Below are 11,898 nucleotides of genomic sequence, written 5' to 3' on the forward strand. Positions count from 1 at the left end.
AAGCTCTAGGTCCCTCTTCCTATTGTCGACATAAGATTTTCGCAAACCTTGGGCCGCCTTCAATTTATCACTTATGATCCTTACCTTCTTCACATCCTCATAAAGTGTTTCGGTATCTATTAGAGAAAACTCACCTACCTTAAACCACCCAATTGGAGATCTACATCTCCTCCCGTAAAGGGCTTCAAAGGGTGCCGTGGTGATACTTGAGTAATAGCTATTATTGTAGGCAAATTAAATCAATGGTAGATGGTCATACCAATTACCCTTGAAGTCAATGACACATGCCCTCAACATATCTTCTAAGGTTTGGATGGTTAGTTTTGGCAAACCACCCATTTATGGATGAAATACGCCACTAAGTTTCACCTTGGTACCAAGTCCACTTTGGAATGCTTTCCAAAAATGAGAAGTAAATTGAGTACCCATATCTGAAATAATAGACAAAGGAACTCCATGCATTATCATAATCTCCTTAAGATATAACTTAACTCCAAATAAGTAGCTTTGACGAGAATAAAATGGGCTGATTTTGTCAACCTATCAACAATAACCCAAATCGAATCATATTGTCTTCTACGAGGCAAACCCACAGCGAAATCCATATTGACATTTTTCTACTTCGAAGTGGGGATAGCTATATCTTGAGTCAACCCTCCCGGTCTTTGATGTTCGGCCTTGACTTGTTGACAATTAGGACATTTGGCCACAAATTCTGCTATATATCTTTCCAAACCATTCCATTAATAGATCTCTTGTAAATCACGATACCTCTTGGTGGCACATGGGTGAATGGAATATTAGGAACCATGAGCCTCTTCCAAAATTTGTCCTCTTATGTCATCTATATTCGGCATGCACAATCTACCTTGGAACTCCATCCCCCCTTGGGAAAAGGACTCATTGGACTTACTAAGAACTGATTCCATCAACTCCATCGATAGAGGATCAAGATGTTTCAACCACTAAAGATGATTAGGAGCTATGATGAACCATGAAACCCCCTTTTCGAAAATCATCAAGTTAAACACCCAATCGGTTAATTATATGCACATCTTTCACTAGCTCTTTCTTACCATCAACAACGTGGGCTACACTACCAATAGACATCCGACTCAAAGCATCCGCAACCACATTAGCTTTCCCGGGGTGGTAAAGTACACTCTCGTAGATTTAACTCTTTTTAGATGAACCCATATTGGAGACTCTTATGATCAGTGAACACATCTACATGCACTCCATATAGATAATGTCTCCATATTTGTGAGTAAACACTATGACCTTTAGTTCAATATCATGAGTTGGGTAGTTCTTCTTATGTAACTTGATTTATCTAGAGTCATGGGCTATCACCTTACCATCTTTCTTGAGCAAACAACCCTAACCTACCCAAGAAGCGTCACAATACACAACAAACCCTTCGGTACCCTCCGATAAAGTCAACACCAAAGCGGAGGTAAGCTTATCTTTCAACTTTTTGAAGCCTAAGCTTCCGTACATTCAAACTTAAATTTGTTTTTGTTTCGGGTAGTCAATGGATAAGAGATAGATGTGAATCCATCAAGAAATCTCTGATAATACCCGGCTAAACCCAAGAAACTTCGAAGATTGGTGGGAGTTAAAGGTCTAGGCCAAGTCTTAACTGCCTCCGTCTTCTTTGGATCAGCCTCCATACCCGCATTAAATACAATGTGACCAACAAAAGATGCCGACCTTAGCCAAAATTTGCACTTACTATATTTAGCAAAGCATTTGTGCTCCTTGAGGACTTGAAATACTATCCTCAAATGATCTATGTGATTGACCTCACTTTTGGAATATACCAAGATATCATCATTAAATACAATTACAAATAAATCAAGATAATTTCGGAACACCATATTTATAAGGTCCATAAAAGTTGTCGGGGAATTAGTTGGACCAAAGGACATTACTAGGAACTCATAATGACCATATCTTGTCCGTAAAGATATTTTAAGAATATCAAATCCTCTAACTCTAAGTTGATGATAAATCGACCTCAAGTTAATTTTCGAAAAAGTAACTTTCACCTTGGAGTTGGTCAAACAAATCATCAATTCTAGGGAGAGGATACTTATTGATAAGCTCGAAGTATCATCCAGGATGGTCAGTTGATACACATATATTAATCATGGGTAAGCTCGACGAGCTATCTCAGGAGGTCCGTGGATACATATATCAAGATTATTGACTTTCTATTAAGCTTCAGGTATCATTCTTGGTGACTCAATATTTTTTCCGGGCTTATGGCTCTCTTACTTAAATTTGTACATTGTATCATCATGTGAGTTGGCATTAGGATATGTTGGTTGTCTTGTGGTTTGTGTGTAACTTGTGACTGAAACTTGATATTTTCTGCTTATTTACTTTCAAAACATTAGTGTGTATAAGTTCCCTTAACTTGCTAGTATCATCATGTCAACTGAGTATCCCATGATTTGGTACTCGTACTGCATTTTTGTATCTTTTTCTGATGCATCTCTCAGTTCGAGCCACCCTCGGTGAGCATTGAATCTCCCTTTAAAGTCATACACTCAAATTGTAACAACATGTTCCTGTTATTATAGAAAATTCAATGGAAAAAGAATTTGAATCAGAAAGCTTTTCTTAGTAACTTGAGAATTCCTAGCCTAGTCTAGATTTGGATGAAATCGGAGTCAGTAAGGTCCAAAGAGATATGATAACGAATAAGAGATCTAATTATGAATATTACCACATGAGTAGGTATCTAAGACATTAAGAAATCCGTATGACTTTACATAATCAAATTCAGGCGAGTGAACTCCCGAAACTGATCTTAGCGTGAACAGATAGTTTCATAGTGTCATGGATTGAAGGTGTGTTGTGAAATGAGGGCTTGAACTAGAAATTGGACTCTTTATTTTTGTGCAAGCCTCCTGGGCGGGGCTGTTGTGGCGGGATGAGGACCGTTATAGTGGCCAGTCGCAACTAAAGTCGAAAATAAATTCCATAAATGTTACATTCTGCAAGTTCCATTCTTGAGATCTAGGAGATGGCCGCAGGTGATTTTTTGACATTTTTCCATGACTTTTGGTGCTAAGGTTAAGAATTTTACTCCCCTAATCCATTTTTTGATCAGTAGAACTTAGTTTTTGACTATATATTGTTATGGGAGGGGTTTTGAACTGAATTGGATGGTGGGGAAAAGCCTTAGTTGCACCTTAGGATCATGAGTTGGATCTTGGGCTTTGGGTTTGTCATAATTCGAGTAAATTAGACCATAATTAGTGATCCTCATATTGAATTGATTATTTTTAGACCTAAAACAAATGAAAAGAATACGGAAAGGGAAGGATCAAGTTTCTTAGGAGGATTGAAGTTTGATTTTGAGGTAGGTGATGATTTGATTTCTTGTTTGTGTGGTGTATGTTAGCAATTGCGTAATTGTAATGCATGTAATGGATGTTGCACTATGGATCACACCTAATGCAAATGAGTGTGAATGAATTGATTGTATGCCACGAATCAACACTTGATTGTATGATTTTGAGAATGTACATTATGATTGTGATTGTGACTTGTTGAATGGATTGGGTGTTTCGTTCCAACACACTAACTAGGATCAGATATCATGTACCGACATACATAATGGAACAGGTTCCACATTTTTACACACTAATTGGAATGGGTACCACGTTCAAGTGCACTAAGAGTTTGGGTATGTGTTCCATGAGAGGACCATTGAATTTACATAATTATTTGTTAAAGAGTGTGGAATTGTAATTTGTTCATCATTGATAATTGATATATGTGTTATGTTATGTACATGTAATGGCTACTATGTTGTAGAAGCTTATGTATGTTCACTTACTAGAAGACATGTGATCTTACCAGTACATTGTGGTTATATACTGATACTGCACTTGCTATTTCTTTGTTGAGTTCAAGGTATCTTCAGGTGGCTACTAATAGACCTCATTTAGGAGATAGCTGATCAAGGTCGAATTCAAGGGTAAGCCAACTCTTCCAATAAATCATGAGCTCTCCTTTTGTTCAGTCACTCTTACTCGGACCTAGATTAATACTTTAGATGTTCAGTTGTTTAGCTTTCGGGATTGTACCGCTTTTTCTTTAGACTTATCGTGTTTTAGTACATTGACTTTTAGTTTTTAGGGAATATCTCCGCAATGTTTTGATAGTCATTCTTAGATTTTTGGAGTTTATAGGAACTTTACTTTATTTCTACATTTAAACCTGCTTATGTATCTTTAAATGTGTAGTTCTTGAGTTAGCTAATTAGTATTGATGGTTCTCCTACCAGAGGGTTAGTGTGGGTGTCAATCACGATGGTATGGATCGTGACATAGGTTTATGGTGAGCTCCTGACATTCAAAGACTTGTTGTTGTCCTTTTGTAATGACTCTTTTTTTGTATTTTGCATTAGTCGGTTTTCTATTTATAGATATCCGTTCATGTAGCTCCTGTATAGGTGACACCAGTTGCGGGGGAATCGGTATCTTGTATTAGTTTGTTATTTGGTCACGTTTGGGCCTATTTTCTACATTTGGTACTACAGATATACATGATATATCCCTTTTTTTATATATTATTCTAGTCTTCCACTTATTTTTATTGTTTTTGTATAAACTATCTACCGTATCCTGTTATTTGAGTTTAGGCTTGTCCACTTTGGTGGGTTGTAGTGGACGCCATAATTGCCCGATTAATAAAACTTGACCTCAGACAGGCTAGTTATCCACATGTGTTGGTACAACGACATCATGACTATCAATGAAGTAAACAATAGTTGTCATTTTTTCAAATCATGCAGAAATAATGGTCATTTATAAAATCAACTGAAAGTATGTATGGTTGAGATCAATGACTCAACATATTTTGCAATTATGTGGCATTTTTGTGTAAACAAAGATTAAATAATATTATATGGAAATAATGATTCTTGCATATCTCAATTGAAGGAAGGATATAGACCAAGCAAAACATATATCACCTAAGCTTTTTTTCAAGTTCAACATATTCGTTGAAGTGATACTATTTATTTTTTGTTCACTAAGACATTATCCGTGTCAACATTTGAGTAGTTAAGATATAAGACTGAAATTATCGTCTTAAAGATATCGAATATATTTTTCATCAAGAGGAGTAAACCACACAAAGTACTCTCTTTAATGAGGCAAGATATGTGTAATTTTTTTCTTCTAGGTTTTTCCCTAGTAAGATTTAACGAGGCACATTATTTATAAACATCCAAGGAAAAGTGTTATATATTCGTTCAACTATGGATTATTCATTTAATTAACTCTCCGACGTACAAATATCTATTTACTATATATCTTAAATATAGTACTAACACATTTTTATAGGTAGTAAGTGAATGAAATGTTCATCCGATAAAAGTGTATTCTTCACTCTCGTGAAAGACACATCTAAACAGGACTGAAATCATACTCTTTGTATTCGATTTCCATATCATTTGTCTTCCTTTCATGTTTAGTATTCTTATATTTTTCTCTCATTATACAACAAAATAATAATTTTATTAAGTAGTAAAAATTTTAAATAATAAATAAGTTAATTAAAATTAAATAAGAAATGAATGGTTTAGATTTTGACTCTCTTTTTACCCTATTTCAGCCCGCTTGGAAGTTCTTATAAGCATCACATATAAAAAGTTGTGCATTAACTAATTTTCAGCATATTGAAATTGCCTTAGAGAAGCCAACAGATAGCTTGTGCCCTTGCTCCGGCAAGAAGCTGTTTTTTCTTTAGTGATCTTAATATGTATCTAGATAGTAATGTTTTGTCCTGATTTCTTATTATATTAGCATTATCATTATTGATTTTACTTTTCTCTGAAATAAAAAAAAAAAAGGACAAATTTGAAACTCTAAAAAAGTAGAATACCACTCCTCTTACCAAAAGAACATAATAACATTCTGATTTCCTAATATAATCATTTAAGAGTTTTGTTTAACAAAGATTTTCTCTCAAAACAATTTCAATATTTTCTTTATGTTACCTTTTTTAATATAGGTCAATTGACTAAATTATATAAAAATATTATATTTTTTGATATTTGATTTATTCCGACATTATTTACAATTGTAAGCTTATGACGCCTTAATTCTTTCGAACCCTAAGAGTAATCTCTTTCATCTAGTTTAGAAGTAGATACAAATGACCGTTTCTTAAGAGTTTGGGCCTTTTCTTTCACCCCATAGTAAATGAGGAGGTAATGAACATTGTTCCTTCTATATTGTACAACTCTTTTGATATATAGATATGGCTTCAGACATAAGCCGGACTAAACTAAAAGAAGAGTACAAAGGTGTAGATCATATATTTGCTCTTTCGACGAGGCTTTGGAAATCTGAATTCAGTATCTCCTTGAACATCTTGCATTACTGTTCATGCCAGGAAAATGAGGGTTGCCTGTTGTACTCATGTTGCATTACACAGTGTCACTTCCTATTGATGTAGCAATTCAATATGTTCTCTCATTTTGAGGTGCCCACCCTGTTATCATGGACAATTGAACAATATTTAGAAAATAACTAGTATCGTTGACATTGAACTAAGAGATTCATTTTCTTCTCGGAGACTTGAGATTGTATCGTTGATATCATGAGGGTAATGGAAAGAAAAGCAGGTAGCATAAAGAGGCAACCACGCTTCCTGTATAAAAAAAATAATGAGATGTTTAGCTACTCTATTTCTCTTAATAGAGTAGTCAGAATTCGATAATTAAAAGGCGTGAGCATTGACAGTGTAAAGTTTTTTCACACTATTATTAGTTCATTTGAAGGCCAGCTACAAGCAATTTTAGTTTCAAAACTTATCAAAGTAGTGAATCAATTCTAGCACTGGATAGTAATGTTGAACCAACCTATAATGGATCCAGTGAATAAATCTGTCCAGTGATGCCAATAGTCATCGATCCGAGAAATTCCGACTAATGCAGCAAAGAGTAAAGCAAGCAGAACAATACAGAGTTCTGCAGCAAATGACCCTAAAGTTTGACAAGCGTAAACTTATAAACAAGAAGAAAACAAACAAAAACGAAGATACTACAGAATAAACTAACACTACTAACATGAGGTACGTCCACTGGTAAAGCTTTTATATCCTTCTTTCACAACTTTAGGATCTCCATGACAATTAACATCCCCATTAGGTTGAAAGGCCTGCATATGAATTGAAAAAGGTATCTTAATGCACAATTTGTATGTCAAACTTTTCGAGTTGACTGTTATGTTATGATATACTCAGAATAACACACACATAGTATAAAAGAAGAAAAATGAACACTATTTATATGTTCTCAGACAACACATAGAGAAATATTGACCTATGATGAAAGCAAGCCAATACAATCTCATGAACTCTCGAACTCTTAAGCTGTGTCTTTCCAATTACCCCCATTGCCATAAAAAGTAAAAGTTGAATTTTTGCGCCTAGCACAGACCTTAGTATCCACTTACAGGTTCAACAACAGACCTTTTGAGTTGGATCATATTTTGGAGTACATGAAAGAATATCCAAAGTTCAAGCCATAAGAAGGAGACATACCTCAAATCTATCGGGGAAGCACCTATAGAAGATTTTTGGGCGTAGACGACCAACAGCATATTTGATGATATCGGTGATTACTGCAATCACTAGAACGGAATACAAGATGCCTAGATTTACAAGAAAAAAGTCATCAATATCTTAGTATCAACTACAATTAAAATCAAACAATATAAAAATAATTTTTTCCTAAATAAACATCAAACAAAACTCACCCAATATGGCATGATGCAAATCATATACATCCCTCCTGTAGTGATAGTAAATGAGAAATACTATCCATTGTAGAATTACTGTAAATATCTGTTATAGTAGGAAAATAATTTAAAAAGGAAGGGGTATTGAGTTTTTAAAGCAAAAAAAAAAAAAAAAAAGTGAATAAGGTTTGTAAATTTATTCGAACATGGTTGACTTTTCCAAAAATAAAATTACAACTCCAATTACTTTCCTATTTAAATAAGGTTAAGTTTTTCAAAATAAATTAGAATTCTGTTATAAATCTATTGAATAAGTGGATAGTCATAAAGTTAATACATGAACAACCATTCATATTCACTAGGTTACATGAACGTTTTTAGATAACAATGTATCTATTTATTATGATACTTAATATGATCACCTTAAGAGTGATTTCTCACTCTATAAATATATTTGTTCATTCACTATTGTAATATATACATATGAAACTTACATATACTTGAAAAAAAAGAAAGTCTTCTCGTACATCTACTTCTCTTGTCTTATTCTTATAATCTTGATTTTATAACACGTTATCAGCATGAGTCTCTGCCAGTTCAAGTAAAGACTTTAAAAGCCTCAGAGGTATGAATTTCTTTTTTTAAAAAATAATGTCTAATCTTTCTAAACTTGAATTTCTTGTTCTAGACATATCGGGAAAAATTTACCTATCATGGGCACTCGATGCAGAAATTCATCTTGATGTGATAGGTCTAGCAGACACCATCCAAGAAAATAATCAAGCATCGAATCAAAATCGTGCCAAGGCGATGATATTTCTCCGTCATCACCTTGATGAGGGTTTGAAAATGGAATATTTCATTGTTAAGGATCCTCTGGTGTTGTGGAACAATAAAAAAGATAGGTATGACCACCTGAAGTTGGTCGTCCTTCCACATGCACGTTATGACTGGATCCACTTGAGACTTCAAGATTTTAAATCTATCAGTGAGTATAAATCTTCCATGTTTAAAATTATCTCACAATTAAAATTATGTGGAGAAAATATCACTGACCATGATATGCTGGAAAAAACGTTTTCCACTTTCCCTGCCTCGAGTGTGCTTCAGTAGCAACAATACCGAGAAATGAGATTTAAAAAGTATTCCGAATTAATTTCACATCTCCTTGTAGCTGAACAACATAATGACTTACTGATGAAAAACCATGAAAGTCGACCTACTAGTTCTATGTCATTTCCTGAAGTAAATACGGCAAATTTTCACCAATCTAGGCGTGAAAAAGGTCGTGGCCCCCGTCGTGGCCGTGGTCGTGGTCGAGGACAAAATTTTAATCGTGGTGATCGTCTTGCACTAAATAATAACGTTCAACCTCATCAGTGTAAAAAGAAGAATGAAAAACATGACGTAGTGCAGAAGAAAAATCCACACAACAAATGTTGTCAATGTGGAGGAAAAGGACATTGGTTACATACCTGTCATACGCCAAGGCACGTGGTTGAGTTATATCAAGCTTTCCTGAAGGAGGTCAAAAATAACGCAGAAGCCAACTTTATCACGGAACATACTGTTGAACCCATGCATCTAGATGTAGCGGATTTCTTTGAGAATCCCGAAGGAATGATAGATCACCTTATAGATGATGGGTCTGTTGTAAATATATTTCATTTTCATCTTTTATTTGAACTAGTATAAATATGTTTTTCTAAACTTGTAAATAACTAAAAAGTTGTGTAATGTTTTTGTTTAGTAATAATATTATAATATTTATTTCTTTCATATCTTTTATCTTGAAGAGTATATGGATACCTCAAAGATCAATCATGAAGATATTTCTGTAAGTGATAGTGGAACAACGCACGCCATATTCAAAGATGAGAAATATTTCTCCTACTTACTTAGAATAAAAGCAAATGTTACAATTTCTGGTAATTCAAACTTAATCGAAGGCTCTGGAAGAGCTACTATATTTCTGCCTAAGGGGACAAAACTTGTCATAGAAGATGCTTTGTTCTCTTCTAAATCCCCAAGAAACCTGTTAAGTTTTAAGATATTCGCCGAAATGGATATCATGTTGAGACAATAAATGAAATGAATGTTGAATACCTTGGTATTACCAAGATTGTCTCAGACCAGAAATATGTGTAGGAGAAATTATCAACTTTATCTTCTGGCTTGTATTATGCAAAAATAAGTACGATTGAAGCACACTCTATCGTAAACCAGAAGTTTATTGACTTAAAGACTTTTGTTCTTTGTCATGACCGAATAGGTCATCCTTGATCAATAATGATGAGACGAATCATTAACAATTGAAATGGACATCCATTACAAAACCTGAAGATTCTTACAAATGATGAGTTTTCGTGTGCTGCTTGTTGCCAAGACAAATTGATTACTAGGCCATCACCAATGAAGGTTAATATTGAATCCCCTCAATTTATGAAAAGAATACATGGGGATATTTGTGGACTTATTCACCCATCTAGTGGATCATTTAGATATTTTATGGTCCTAGTAGACGCATTTTCAAGATGGTCTCATTTGTGCCGCTTATCGTCTCGCAACCTGGCGTTTGCAAAATTATTTGCACAAATGATACGTTTAAGAGCGCAATTTCCAGATTATCCCATTAAGACAAATCACCTTGATAATGCTAGAGAATTCACATTCCAGGATTTTGATGCTTATTGGGTATCGGTAGGGATAAAAGTTGAACATCCTGTAGCTCATGTTCATACTCAAAATGGCCTTGCTAAGTCGTTTATTAAGCACTTACAATTGATAGCAAGACCTCTACTTATGAAAAGTGAGTTGCCTACTACTGTTTGGGGTCATGCTATCTTACATGCAGTATCACTTGTTCATCTCAGACGGACTCATTATAATAAATACTCCCCATTACAATTGGTATTTGGTCATGAACAAAATATTGCTCTTCTTCGAATTTTTGGATGTGTTGTATATGTGCCTGTAGCACCACCTCAGCGCACCAAGATGGGCCCTCAAAGAAGGTTAGGCATATATGTTGGGTTTGATTCACCCTCAATAATTCTCTACCTTGATCCATTGATGGAAGATTTATTCACTGCAAGATTTTCAGATTGTAGATTTGATGAAACAAATTTTTCGCAATTAGGGGGAGAGAAAAATAAACTTAAAAGTGAAATTGCATGGAAGGTTTCATCATTATCTCATTTGGATCCACACTCCCTGTGTGTAAACAAGAGTTCCAGAAGATCATCCATTTGCAAAACATAGCAAATCAAATGCCAGACGCATTTACTGATTCAAAAAGGATAACAAAGTCACATATTCGTGCACTAAATGTGCCTATCCGAATCGACGTCCCAAACGGACCATCTACAAGTGTCATAGCTTCTTAATCACAAATACGCCTGAAGTGTGGTAGACCATTGGGTTCAAAAGATAAGAATCTTAGAAAAAGAAGTACAAAAAATGATACTACAAAAGAATTTCACGAAGAAATTCAATATGTGATTAATCATGATATTCCTGAAGAGAACAGTGAACCCGAGACTCAAGTAAATGAAGAACTCTCAATAAGTTCTTCTACAGGTGATGGGTTAAGTTTAGATCGATCAAAAATCATAGTGGATAATGTTTTCGCATATGATGTTTCACTTAACATTATGCAAGGAAATGAGGATCTTGAACCTCTATCTGTCGAAGAATGTCGACAAAGACGTGATTGGCCAAAATGGCAAGAAGCAATTGAATCAGAATTAAATTCACTTGCTTAGCATGAGGTTTTTGGACCAGTAGTTCAAACGCATAGTGATGTTAAACCAATTGTCTATAAATGGGTCTCTGTACGAAAAAGAAATGAGATTGTAAGATACAAGGCACCCCTTGTTGCACAAGGATTCTCTCAACGACCTGGTGTCGACTATGAAGAAACATATTCACCTATTATGGATGCAATAACTTTTTTATATCTCATCGGTTTAGCTGTACATGAAAATCTTGAAATTCATCTAATGGATGTGGCTATAGCTTACCTTTATGGTTTACTTGATAATGAAATTTATATGAAAGTTCCGGAAGGACTTAAAATTCCTGAAGCATGTAGTTCAAAATCTCGGAAAGTGTATTCAATAAGATTACA

At 34.7% G+C, this 11,898-nt stretch overlaps 1 long non-coding RNA gene across 1 annotated transcript; it reads right to left on the reverse strand.

The window, feature by feature from the left end:
* Positions 1-6,127: 6,127 nt before the first annotated feature.
* On the reverse strand, positions 6,128-7,869 carry LOC138347898 (uncharacterized). Its single transcript, XR_011220459.1, has 2 exons — positions 7,573-7,869; positions 6,128-7,187 (listed from the first exon to the last, which is right to left on the reverse strand). It is a non-coding gene; the product is annotated as an uncharacterized lncRNA (long non-coding RNA).
* Between the last annotated feature and the right edge of the window lie 4,029 nt (positions 7,870-11,898).

The sequence above is a fragment of the Solanum lycopersicum genome, chromosome 4 (genome assembly GCF_036512215.1).
Source record: "Solanum lycopersicum chromosome 4, SLM_r2.1".
NCBI lineage: Eukaryota > Viridiplantae > Streptophyta > Magnoliopsida > Solanales > Solanaceae > Solanum > Solanum lycopersicum.